The sequence below is a fragment of the Alosa sapidissima genome, chromosome 8 (assembly GCF_018492685.1).
Source record: "Alosa sapidissima isolate fAloSap1 chromosome 8, fAloSap1.pri, whole genome shotgun sequence".
Taxonomy (NCBI): Eukaryota; Metazoa; Chordata; class Actinopteri; order Clupeiformes; family Clupeidae; genus Alosa; species Alosa sapidissima.
In genome coordinates, this window is record NC_055964.1 from 13,876,439 (window position 1) to 13,890,931 (window position 14,493).

Below are 14,493 nucleotides of genomic sequence, written 5' to 3' on the forward strand. Positions count from 1 at the left end.
TTTATGTCTCTTGTCCCTTCCCTCCTAATCGCAAAGGGCTCAATGGGATTAACATGTCCACCCTGCCCCAACTATCTAATGTCGTGTGCTGTGGGCTTGAACAAAAATATCAAAAGGCTTAGAAGCATTGGAGATTACAGATTAAAACATGTACAGAGCAAAGAAGATGCACTTATCTTGGCATTATACATGTGTTGTTGTTGTTGTTTTTTTTTTCTGTGCACTTTATAGTAGTAGTAGATATTTAGTAAGGGGACTATTCAGTTCAGTATTCCCAGAGAGGTAGGTCACCCCTACCTTCAGTATTGCCAGAGAGGTAGGTAACCCCTACTTTCAGTATTCCCAGACAAATTCCAGGCAGGGCTTCGTTTTTGTTTGTTTCTATATTTCGGAGCTTGGGCTGCCTACAGAGGCCGGGTTTTTTACAGTGTACTCACGGAATGGGCAGCTAGCGGTGAAGAGATGATTGCTGAATGTGACAAAATATGCTATGGATTTGAAATGGCATAACATCCCTGACTGCACCTTTAATTTACCAAATAAATGTATACATGACATGTTATATACATATGTGTATGTCCATACATACGCAAGTTTGTATTTCAGAGATAGTAATTCTGTGGTATTTTTATTAATTGATCCAACCGTACAGTATTGGGTCAGTCATATTTTGCTATGTTGTTCCTAAATTATGCATAATGGTAATTTATGCAAACCCACTGAATTACCAAATCTAATGAGCCGTAGTTCCCCTAATCACCGAAGCAGGACTTGACTGTCATTTGCATGATACCGCACCCGTCTTACACTGAAATTGCAATTTCCATTCAATTTGCGAGGACCTTTCTTGGTTTATCCTTTCAATTCTCTGCTCCATTTACCGACTCATCTTTACGTGTCAACGTTTTATCCTCAGATAGCAGAAGAGAGAGGGAGAGAAAGATGGAGAGAGATTGAGAGAGATAGAGATAGAGAGAGAAAGAACAACCAAAAGCCAGCAAGTGAAAGAGGGAGAGGGGAGGGAAAGAAAAGGGGATGAGAGACAGGGAGAGGAAAGTGAGTGAGATGAAAGAGGGAGCAAGAATATAAAAAATTAAGAGTGAAGAGACATACAGTCTGTGAATTAATAAAGGGATCTTAAACGTCGCTGCCGCTCTAGAGTGGCAGCAGGATGGACGTCCTCTGACCACAGGGCCAACGACAGATACTGACCCTTCCAGTATCCGCGGATTCCAATACGTCTAGATGGTTTTGTTTGCATGCAAGGCAGCGGCATGTGGCGACGATAAGACATCTGCCTTGACAACAAGCTTGTTTACTGGTGTTTCCCAACCAGAAGTGCATAGAGCCACACACAAACATACAGACACACACAGACACACACTCTCCAATCACTCTCCTAAATTGGTGAATCACAATGCAGCACCACCCGCGCCGTCGCCACCACTCGTTCTGTGGCTACATGACAATGGCGCAATCGTCCTCTGATTATGTGGCGCGGAGGCCTTTAAACGGCACGTTACAAGCAATCCCATCTGAGGAGCAGGCAGGCCACCAGGCCACGTCCTCCTCCACTCCCTGTGTGTTCTCCTCAGGGCCCTGGGCCCATGCCTGTGTCAAATAAGCATAACTATTGGGGCCAGGAGCACTTGGACGATTTTATTGCCCTTAGCAGATGACCCTTTTGAAAGGCCTGAGGAGGGGTAACTGAAGGTTCGATGACACAGCTGATATCGTAAAATGGACAGCCGGTCTTACTCATTGACGTAACGCAGGACCCATGCTGTGGCTGAGACAAGTGCTTAAGTAGTAGTGCTGTTGTAGCAATGACTAATGCTTATATGTGAACCATAATTACTACAGTAAAAGTTATAATAAAGCATAACTAGAAAATTTAGTTTCGAAGAAAATTACCAGTGGATGAAAATGCAGAACATATATTAACATAAAATGCAAAACAAACATTTATTTGGAAACAGTTGTGGGCAGAGGAAACAGTTGGCGGGAGTCATAGTTGATGACAACTGACAGTTTGAAAGGCTGAACAGTTAAATAGTTGAGTAGTTTAAATAGTTACATTTTTTAATAGTGACTTATTGTAGTGAGGACATTTATTTTAAAACAGTTGTGGGCAGAGGAAATAGTTGAATAGGATCTGGAGTCTTAAGAGAGCCAGATTGTATGCTTAAAGCCTGAGACAGAGTATGTTGAAGTTGAATGGATGTTGATAGGCAGATTGTTTAATGGATGTTGATAGATAGTTTAATGGGTGGTTGAGTGAATAGTTTGAAGAGGATGAATGGATAGAAAGTTGGATGGAATGTGCCTTATATCCTTGTAGAATGGAGAAACACAGAGAGAGTTGGCCTAGTTGAGCAGAAAGCAGTTGATACAGGTGCACTCAGTTTAACTGGCTCTTTGATGGTGCCTAGTGTCCTAATTGCTTGTTGTGTTTTTTATATTATATACTTTTAATTACTTTTTCTGCTGTTAGTGAATGTTGTGTGTGATGTCTGTATGCTACTGAGACCTTGAATTTCCCCTTCGGGATCAATAAAGTATCTATCTATCTATCTATCTATCTATCTATCTATCTATCTATCTATCTATCTATCTAGTTGAGCAGCTGGCTGTTGATACAGGTGCAAATTTTAATAAATAAAAGCCTATTGTGATGTCATAGTGCCAATGCAAAGTCTATGAGGAAAATGTGACCCTGCAAGGCGAAACCAGTTGCTTTGGTAACATTTATAAATTTAAGTTATCGTGCTCATGGCCATAAACTAAGCTTTCCAACGATATGTATATCGAAGGTATTGCAAAAAGTATCGCTAAGATAACCAAATCCAAAGTTGGCATGGGTTGAATCTTCACCTAAATAAAGTCAGGGTTTAACAGTCAAAACGTTTGTTTTTCTGTGAAATTTGTGCACAATATGAAAGTGTAGACTGTATACTGTAGAATTATGCGAAAATGTGAAATTCGACATTTTAACCCGTACGTTTGTTTATCGTTAGAGTTAGAGTTAGAGTTAGAGTGAGGGTTAGGGTTAGAGTTAGAGTTAGAGTGAGGGTTAGGGTTAGAGTTAGAGTTAGGGTTAGGGTTAGGGTTAGGGTTAGGATTAGGGTTAGAGGTTAGGATTAGGGTTAGGGTTTATGTGTCATGATAGTGCCATGTGTTCATGACAGTGTCATGTCACTCTTATGTCGATACTGTCAAGTAAAGTGTTACCGTTTAAGCATTAAAGGAGGCATGATGAGCATAAATTCTACATTATGATGTTCCATCCATACAGAGGCTTACAGTTGTATAATACACATCACTGATGTAACCTTAAAACTAATGTTACTTAAAAGTTCTCCTTTAGAGAGGAAGTGAAGGTAAAATTATCCACAGAGATTAAGTGCTTATTGGAACGACTGTGAGGCTTGTGTTACTGTGGCAGGCACAAATGCTGGGAGGTTTTGGGAGAACATTGGCACACTAACCAGGTCAAGCTCAGTGCTCTGATGCTGATTAAATAGCTTGAATCTCCAGTCCTGGCTCTCTTCTATTTTCATCTATCCAGGTCCCCCCTCACAAAAAGAAATCTCGCCTGTTAGGTGTGTGGAGGGTATACTATGAGATCCTATAAATCACACTACGTGATGCGTGGTCCAAGCACCACATCATGTCTTTCCACTGGCCAGTGACACCAGTGTCTCTGGGTCCCATTCCTCTCAGTCTATGTCAGTATTATTTATAGTGGCTTTGGTCCTCAGTCTGAACTGTTTTTATTTGGTGACCTGTGATCCTGTGTGTCCCCAACAAAGAGATAAATTATTTTTCTCATTGATCCTGGACAATTCTAATAAAATAAAGAACAGGTTTAATGAAGGGCTTTGTATGTGTGTGTGTATGTGTGTGTGTGTGTGTGTGTGTGTGTGTGTGTGTGTGTGTGTGTGTGTGTCTGTGTGTGTGTGTGTGTGTGTGTGTGTGTGTGTGCATGCGGGGGTGCGTGTGTGTGTGTGCATGATGCGGGTGTATGTGTGTGTGTGTGTGTGTGTGTGTGTGTGTGTGTGCATGCGGGGGTGCTTGTGTGTGTGTGCATGATGCGGGTGTATGTGTGTGTGTGTGTGTGTGTGTGTGTGTGCGTGCGTGTGTGTGTGTGTGTGTGTGTGTGTGTGTGTGTGTGTGTGTGCGTGTGTGTGTCACTATATGTGTGTGTGGGTGGTGGGGGTGGAGGTATAGTGGACTCAGTGGCCATTAACCCCAGCAGTAGCGAGGGCCTGGGGAAGAGCAGCAGAGGGCTCCGGCAAATCAACTCCACCGAGCAAATTAGTGGACACTATAAAGATCAGCATCGGTCCCTCAAGGAGCCCCGGCTGACCCCTGCTCGGGCGAGGCGTAACATCTGACCTGGCGGTGAAATTCATCACAACATTTCAATTAGAGGGCTGGCTGGCTGGCTGGCGGGTGGGCAGGGGGAAGGACTTGCTGGGGCAGGTGGCCATTTTGCTGAGTTTGACCTTGCTGTTGGGATTAGCTTAGGCTCTCACTTTTATTCATTGCCTCTCGCTGACCTGCCACTGTGCAACTTCTCAGGTTGGGGGCTGGCTGACTGACTGGCTGTCACCGTGCTGGGGTGTATAAGGGTAATTAAATAGCAAAGAAAAACAGCTAAATCTGGGCACTTTTTTGAAAGAGTGAAATACAACAAGTGTTAAGATTAGGCTACATGCATATTTGTGAAAGATGTGAAATATGTTTCAAATCTGACAGAGATGTAAATGCTTTATGTGTTTACAATATCAGTGTCAATTCAGCATTATTACAGCAGTAGCCTTGAGCAGTCCCACTGACAAGTTCATCAAATGTGATCATTAGATGCAGCAGTATAGAGCAAGGGGCACACAAGCAAGTAAGAACCAAGTCACAATTCATATACAAGTCGTACATCTTTAGTTTCGCCTGCAATGTTATAACAAACCCAAGAGAATAAACATGCCATTACTGGTTTATGTTTATTCTCAGAAGCCCTAATGACAGACACAGAACCAAACACCAAAACATAGCCATCGCTGGCCATAACATCTGGTTATTGGTCAGTGGCATTGCAGCAGAATGGCGGCTCATATCCGCCATCCAGCTGGCAGTCATATCTGGGCGCCCCTCCAAGAGCTTATCAGTTTGGTCATCCGAGGTGTCGAGAGGAGTCCAAACAAACAGTGGAGGGAGTCCGGTTGCCCCTCCCAAGATGACCCTGAGGTAAGACACGCATTCTCAGGGGCGCAGTTTGAGAAGGCTGGCTATCACACACACACACACACACGCACATACACATGCACACACACACACACACATACACACACACACACATTGCTTCCTTTGAACAGGCGCCATCCTTGTCACTTGTCAGGACAAAAGAGTTGAGCTATGGGGATAGGACTGAAGGGAGGGTGGGGGGGGGTTGATTGCTGGTGCAGACCATTGCTCTATTCTCCGGGATAGACTGGCTTGTCCTGCGTCAAAGATGCCCGACCGCATCAAATAAAACCCCCATCCCCCCACCAGCACCTACTCCATTCGTCAGTGGTTCCTTTTATCAGGTGCTCCGGTCAACAAATACCAGCTCACCGAGGCTTGCTGACAGACACTTCCCTACGACGACGTGCACACAAAGGAAAAACAAAACAGAAAAAAAAAACACACACACAAAATAACACACAGGAGTTTATTCTGAGCCCGGGCCATTCTGTCTTTCTTTCCTACTTTTTCGGCTTCCCAGAAAAGCTGTCTCACCAGACATCCGAGGAGTGATTGTCTCACTGGGACACACGTGCGCAGCTGAGACTATGGGGCTACGTACCCCGTCTGGGTGAGCTCAGACGAGCCCTTAGCCACAACAGAGACAGAAAAACTGGTACATTTCCACTAAGGGAACACTTTTAATCCATTTTTAAAACAGAAACAATGTGTTCATTGAATATGCATTGCTAATAATACGGCAATATAATCGGGATTTGCAATTAATGTTGCCATTTCCCCTGTCCTGATCTTTTATCGTAATAAAGATGTGAGAGATACTGTGATCTCAAGTCAATGTGTACTGTATGTGTGTGTGAGAGAGAGAGAGAGAGAGAGAGGGAGAGAGAGCAAGAGAAGCTAACCCATGACATAGCTTCTACTTTCGCATGGGAGACTGTCCTGATCTATACCCTTGATTACTATTGATTGTCTGTAGTATTTTATTATATAATCAATGGTTTACGAGGGTTGTGACATAGAGATGCCATGCACTGAGCACAAAGTAGCCACTTGCTGGTCCATTATTAAGCACAGACAAAAACAGAGAAATCCACACCCAAAAAAACTACTACACTGATTTTCAATGCAATCCTTTCAATATGCTTATAGTCTCAGTATGTAATCACTGTTATACAGTACAGTCATTACATTATAGTTATTACAATGCAGTTTTAATGTCTTTCTTTTCTTTTCATTATATTTCATATATTTCACAATATATTTCAGGTAATTGAGAGAGGTATTTTGCCATTCACTCAGTTTTACAAGAGGATTCCACCTGCACAACAGACGATGAATCACTGAAGGAAATGTAGAGGAACAAAGGGGACACTACCATCTTTTGTTGAACAGGGCTGAGGACTTATTTATCTCAGCCAATTCTCTAAAATATGATCACACACACACACACACACACACACACACACACACACACACACACACACACACACACACACACAAAACACTACACCACATGCACACACACACATACACACACACACACACACACACACACAAAACACTACACCACACGCACACACACACACACACACACACACACACACACACACACACACACACACAAACACACACACACACACAAGGAGAGAGGGGATGTGTGAGAGAGAGATACTTTCCTAATTATGCTGCCTTGAAGAGGAAAGCTATTGGCTGCTCAGTGAGAAAAGACTGAATGAAAGGTGGTTGAAAGGGCGACGGGAGCTCCTTAAGGTAACACTCGCTCATGTTGTTAATGCTACAATGTCCAGGCCAGGGCCAGACAGGTTGGCTTATTCTACCATACACTGCCTCAAATCTAGAATAAAACACAAACACAAACACATCAACACACTGAAGCAAGCTTCTGCCTCCTAATAAAATAATTTTCTTTAATACTACTTGGACCTACAATCATGTTAATTTGTTTAGGAAGTGGTTTTTGGATTTTGGATTATTTGGATTTTGGATTTATGTATTCTGATTGTATGAAATGCAATGAATTGAAATGATTTGTGCGTGAACCTGGTATTTCCCAAAAAGTGAGGTTTCCTTTTTAAATGGGAGACTTATGAGAGCATATTCATAGTAGAGTCTTTGATACAACCGGAATCTGAGCTGTTTTTCGTTGTCTGAAAAAATGTTTTCTGGATTCGGTTGCACACCAAGGGACCGTGTCGGAGTCCTCCTGAAAAGTGGATATCTTTTCACCTTAACCCCAGTACCAATGCAGTTCATATTTGATGTGAAAGCTATCCAATCTAAAATCAGGAAGCACATGGACTTTTCATTGAAAATATGACCATTTCCGTATAGATGTTAATAAACAAACAAACGAGCAAAAAAGGCTGTAAACAAACAAAGACCTGCATGAATGTTCCAATACAATAGGAATAATCTATTTTATTTCAATTGCATAGTTTCAGTTGTCTGGCAAAATACAGAATATCTATCCACAGTGATCTGAGACTGGTGGTGAACATTGACTAAGAAGTATTCATGAATTTTGCTGCATTTTGAATCAAGGTCATGCAAACGTATTCACAGTGTAGTGCAGGTTATATGGTGCATGTATGAAATGCTTTCAAAAAGTTAATTATATGCACTGCACACAAATGTTAAACTGATGCAATCAACATGCAAATTCCTACATGCTAACAGTCTTTAGAATAGTGACTTAAGGACATCTTCGTATGTGATATTTCTGTCATTATTGTCCTTGTACATAGGTCTGAGCATGTGATCATAATATCTACAAGAAATATGCAAGTCAAAATTGAATAAGTTACCAAGTATATGAAGTATGACATCTGTAGGCAACATGTTACTTTTAGATTAGCATTTTAAAGGGATTCAAAGTTAAGACTAATTCATATTTATTTGTACGTTTCTTTTTTTTCTTTTAGTTAAATGAAAAAAAAACATTTGTTTTATCTGCAATTTTTTTTTTCAGGTATAGCTTAAGGTTGGTCCAGACTTACAGAAGGTATACATAGTTACACATGTTTCAAGGAACACATCAAAACCTTTAAGTATGATTTAAGGTATAACTTACAGTATGAACGATGTAAGTAAGAAGGTTTTGAGAAACAACTCCCTGAAAAAGATGAACAGGAAACAAATAGAGTTTGGCTTTCCATATTGCATCCCATAGGTTGTGTTATTGCCTAGTGACATTTGCAAAAAAGCTGCACATTCCTTGCGTGTTGATGACAAAGATCTATCAAAGTGGATGAAGACCATGAAAGACCATCAAAGACCATGACCAAGATTTGATTTGATTTGAGTAGTAATCCTACTCCAGCCCAGATCATAAGAAACCTTTAAAAAACATTAATTGACTGGTAAAGCATTTACTATGCATTGCTATGCATATCCTCAGTAATGGTAAGTGCCCTTGTGAAATTTTCATAAATTGTACATAAATGTTAATTTTTTCACCTTTTGTTAAGGAAAGAGAGACCCCTTCTCTCTATCATACTAAATGTCTTGCACTGCCAGGTGACATTGACCTTAAACCGGTAAATTTCCACACACATCCTCTTCTTTCATATGACTTTTTATTTCAGCTCAATTTCACAATCTGTCTTGTCCCAGTGTCCCTGTCCCTTCTCCCAGTGTTCCAGGCGTGTGCTTGACCTGCATCGGCCTAGCGCCCCTCACTCTCCTGCGCAGTGACCCAGCGAGAGAGGCGAGTCCTGGCTGAGCCGGCTTGGCCCAATCAAGCCGCTTTATCCCATCCACCGATGAGGTCCTTTCAGTGAGGATGAAAGGCACAGAGGACTCCCCCCCCCCCCCCCCCCCCAAACACCCCCACATCTGCTGGGTCATGTCGACAATATGGATACTGCCATGTCTGAGAGGGCAACAATGGAGAACTGCCTGTGGGACACTTGGCATGATTATACCCTTGGCTTTGGCCTGCTTTAGCTATAGGAAATGGGCTCTCTCTTTCTCTTCCTCTCTTTCTCTTCCTCTCTCTCTCTCTTTCTCTCTTTCTCTCTCTCCTATGATTAGAAAAGGGCTAGGCTGCAGGCTGGGACTTGATGAACTGCACCTTTTCTTCTCCTTTTCTTCTCCTTTTCTTCTCCTTTTCTTCTCCTTTCTCCTGACCCGGGCTCCTCTCAGCAGGGCTCGGCCCTTGTTGTTGGCCTGTGAGTGACACACGTAGCCTTCCTTGGGACTAAGCAGATTGAAGCTGTCAGCTTTGCGTTAAACAATGATGGAGAGACCTGACTGGGGCAGAGGATGTCATTTTTTTGTGTGTGTGTGTGTGTGTGTGTGTGTGTGTGTGTGTGCGTGCGTGTGCATGGCTCATTCAATCTGCGTTTAATCAATGAAAGCAATTTCTTGTTTCAAGACGCAGCACCAGGGCGACCTGTTGGCGTTTTGAAACAGTGCCACTTGACCCCCCCCCCCCACCCCCCCATAGAGACACACACAGCCCACCCCCACCCCGACCTGTCCACTTCTACACAATATGACCACTCTGCTGCATGATGGGATAGGTCTGGAGGTTAGAATAATAGTCAGTGAACCCCTGCAGTCTGATCATGAAAGATGATTTTTTCTTTTCTATTTTTTCACCCCCCGTACTCAGCGAGTGGAGCCCAGTGATGGATTAACACATTGTGTCTCTGTGGTTTATAGTGCAGAGGAGGAATGTGTTTGTGCTTGCCCCCCTTCGCTGGGGTTTATTGTGAGTGAGAGTTTATGAGTGAATGAGTTTTTTGTCTCTCTGTGTGTGTGTGTGTGTGTGTGTGTGTGTGTGTGTGTATGTTTGTCTTTTTGAGTGTCTATGATTGTGTGCTTATCAAGGGGGTGTTTTTTAGTTGTTGTGCTTGTGTGTGTGTGTGTGTGTGTGCGTGTGCGTGTGCGTGTGCGTGTGCGAGTGTGAGTGTGTGTGTGTGTGTGTGTGTGTGTGTGTGTGTGTGTTTGGCCAGCACTGACACCATGGCTGCGGACTCAGCTTTTTTTATACAAATTTTAAGACTTTTCCTCACCCCTAAAAAAGGGGTCAGACATTTCTATTTATCAGTGAGGAAATTACTCAGGTGTGTGGTGAGCCACTGAGGGGTCACATGCTCTCAGCCCCACCCTGAATAAAACATGGGCTATCAGTAGTATTACGGCTGGCCAGCAGTGACTTATGCAAGTTCAAGGACTTTATTGATCGGCAAGCTGGTCTTAATCAAAGTCTGTCTTCCCCAGCACTCATGGTGATTAAATAAGTCAGACAGTCTGACATAAAGTCTTTGACTTTTTCATTGCTTCTCAATCATGGAAGCTGTGCTCAGCATCCCCAAGTCCTTTTGTTCTGGGGAAAAATGGAAGAAAAATAGAAGGATGCTAAAAAAGAGAGGGAAAGACAAAGGAACAGGATAGGCTGTATGGATGTCCAGGCGATACACTAACTGGAAACATTAACGTTACACTACATACATACACTAACTGGAAACATGTTAATACTGCATTTGCCAGCTATACCAGCTTGGTCAATGACAGCAGACATATCATATGATTGCAGAGACCTTCATGTGATAGATACAGCACCAAATCAATATGTACACATGTTCAAGGTCTTTGTGTTGCCTTACTTATACACATACTGTAAAAATCATGGATTACATTTGAGCAAATTGATATTAATTTTGATAGCTAAGGAAGACAGACACTGTACTTTATTCAACAATGGTCTAATAAAGCATCAGTCATGGTCACTCCCATCAAATATACATCACATTTCCTTTAAACTTGTGTTTCAACATCTTGATTTCTACATTCATTTGCCTACATAGATATGTTATTTCCACAGCATATCAGGGGAATGAATGTTATCTTACAGCATGGGCGTCATGCAAGCAAACAGTCAGGGGTGGCACGACAAGCGTGGGGTGGAGTGCTGAATCAAGTTGGGATATGTCTGGTTTACTATATATGTCTAGCCTGGAAAGTCCAGACCCTGGTAATCTAGAACAGGGGTTTTCAACTGATTGTGAACCAGGTACCACCATTCTGACTAATTACGTAACCCCAGGACCACCACTGAATAAAAATACTGATTCCCACATTGAAACTACATCATTGAATCCATGGTCAGGGACCACCAGCAATGTCCTCACGGACCACAAGTGGGCGGACCACTGGTTGAAAACCCCTGATCTAGAAAGATTAAGGTTATGGCCACGAACAATGTAATGGGCTAACTCGAGGGGCGGCACCAAGCATGCATTTGAAAATCTCACTGCACGCAATTGGATAACACTAGACCAATGTTTACTCTGAATAATTCCGGACTTTGACGCAACTGGATAACACTACGACGACGTCGTCATCAGATTAGCTCGCCTCTGGCCCACCTATATCAGATACGCCGATTTGATTGGTTCCACGGGATGCAAGGGGTAAAAGTAACGTGCATCATTGCTCATTGCCAGAGTGTCTCGCAGAGACAATTCCATTGTGCTTTAGCGAGAACTCTGGATTTCCAGGGTAATATATGTCTGGTTTAAAGGATAATTCCGGTCGAGACAGGAGGACCCATCGTGAACATTTCTGTGTCCACCACTCTAGTTCATCCAAAACAAACCAGAAAAGGGACTCAAAGTGCTAAATACCGGAATTATCCTTTAACTATATATGTTTTGTTTAACTATATGTCTGGTTTAACTATATGTTTAGTTTCCACCAAAATACATCACCTACTAAGGCTTATGAGCCAGACAGAATGGCTAGCTAGCCATGGAATACACATAGTTCAGTTAATTGTTACATAATCCTGATTGGATATTTCCCTCTGCATCTTGAACTGAAGATATCAAACGGTAAAACCAGCAAAACCAAGCCAAAAACAAGCTCACTGCCATAATATACAAAAAGCTGTGGTTATGATCTACACAACAAGTTATTACCTAATTATTATTTATTTACAGCCATTCATATTGCAAGGAATCTAGCCTGTAAACTTGATAAATAAATATGCCTACTTTTTGGCTTAGCTGCTTGGATTTTTTACAAGGATTTACAAGAGAAAGTTCTTTTAATGTCAAAGTGAAAACAGATTTCTACAAAGTAATGTTAATTCATTAAAAAATATATAATGTAAAATAAGTGATTTAATAGATATTCACCCCCTTCAGGTCAATATTTAGTACAGTAGATGCACCTTTGGCCACAATTAAAGCACGGAGTCTGCATGGATAGGTCTCAATAATAGGCTTGCACATCTGGATATTGCAATTTTACTTTCAATTTTATTTTAATTTATTTTGCAAAACTGCTTGTCTGTCAAGTTACACAGGGATTAGATGTGAACAACCCTTTTCAAGTCCAGCCACAAATTCTTTATTGTATTGAGTTCTTCGGTACATGCCCCCTCTGCTTCAATGGGCATGATGCCCCTGCCTTACAGTAGTTATAGGGTACAGTATGAATCACACACAGAGCACACACGCACACACACGTAGGCTACACACACGTACACGCATGAACGCAAACACACACACACACACACACACACACACACACACACACACACACACACTTGTCACAAAAGAATGTAAACAGTGCTTGTGTGGATGAAAAGATATGGCAGTAAGAGTAGATTTGAACAGATAGATATTTGATATGCTTGTGATCTCCCCTTGGCAGTGTGGGTACGCTGATTGACGTTGTTAAAATGCGCGTGAGTTCAGAGCCGGACAAACACCTTCCTTGCCGATATCAGAAAGAAGTGGGCTGTTCTTGCCAGCAAGTACACCCACATGCACACAACTCCAGGGTGAGCGGCTGCCTTTCTTCTTTTTCTCTTTTCTATCCCTGTTTTTCTCGCCCGCTCTCTCTTTCTCTCTCTCTCTCTCTCTCTCTCTCATCTACACACACGCACACACGCACACACACACACACACACACACACACACATTCCTTTTGTTCTCATTCCATCCGTAACCTCTGTTCATTCACCTGGAGTTGCCACATTTCCTCATTTCTCGATCTCATATCTGTGGTGCAGGTGTTCAATGAGACATCAAGGCTGCGTCCGATTGTTACATCTCTGTCGGTCCTTCCCCACAATGGGGGCCGATGGTGGCCTCACCCGATCTCTCTTCAGAGGACACGCCAGCAAGGTGTGGGCAACAACAGGGACTAATCAGATTAGGCACAATCAGAACAGGTACTGGATGAGGGTGTTTACAAAATTAAGTTTTATCATCTATCGCGCCGTTCGTTTGAAAGCCGATCTCCGATTAGCCCACTTTGGCAGGCGAGACAGGTGACTGGAACAACAGATGAGATTTAATCAAAGGGTTTGTTGCAAGAGTTAGATAGAAATCTGACATCTGAACTGGGATTTAAAAAGAAAAAAAGACATCCTTGAGTAATATTACATTTGCCTGATGTCAGATGAAAGAATAAAGGTGAAGGGTACAGATCGATGAGGGATGGGGGCATATTTTATTAGAGTAAAAACCAATCTGTTACAATGTCACTATCAACATCATTCTAACCACACAGTTCTAAAGTCATGAATTGTTTATAGTTTGATTCAAAAAGTTAATGTCTCTATGTTCAGCTATGTGTGGGAAAGGTTGACTATTTCCTTATTAAACACAGGTAGGTATGGCAAAGGCCCTGGGAAAACAAACTGAACTCTCATTTGTACAAGGATCACACATTCACATGTGACTGTGGTAGCTCTGATAAGATGTGAGCCGGCTTGTTTAGCATGCAAGCCAGCAAATTATACTGACGCATTTTATCGCCACTTTTCAGAGAACAATGTTTGTTTTCCTGATAACTGCTTCAATGTTATCGAAGAGATATATGCTTTATAAATAGTGCAATCACGCTGACTTCAAAAGCAATTCAGAGGATATAAATTTCCATTATTTGTGCAGCAGGAGTGAGGATAATATCCCCTTATATACAAGTTAACAAAACCAGTTCGGTAGACTGATAATGGCATATCTACAAGTCACACAAGCTGGTATGCCAACATTCCGATGAACAGAATCCTCTTACATTAGGCTGTCACAGCACTGTTTATGCTGAATTCACCCAATGAACAATAAGACATTGTTATATTTAATAACAATAATTGAGTGTAGTTCATTTGATCAACAGTGACTGTAAAATGTCTTTTGTATATTGTGTACTTTGGAGTAAAACAGGGGTGAGTTTTGTGCAGTAACTCCACTCCTGTTAACTATT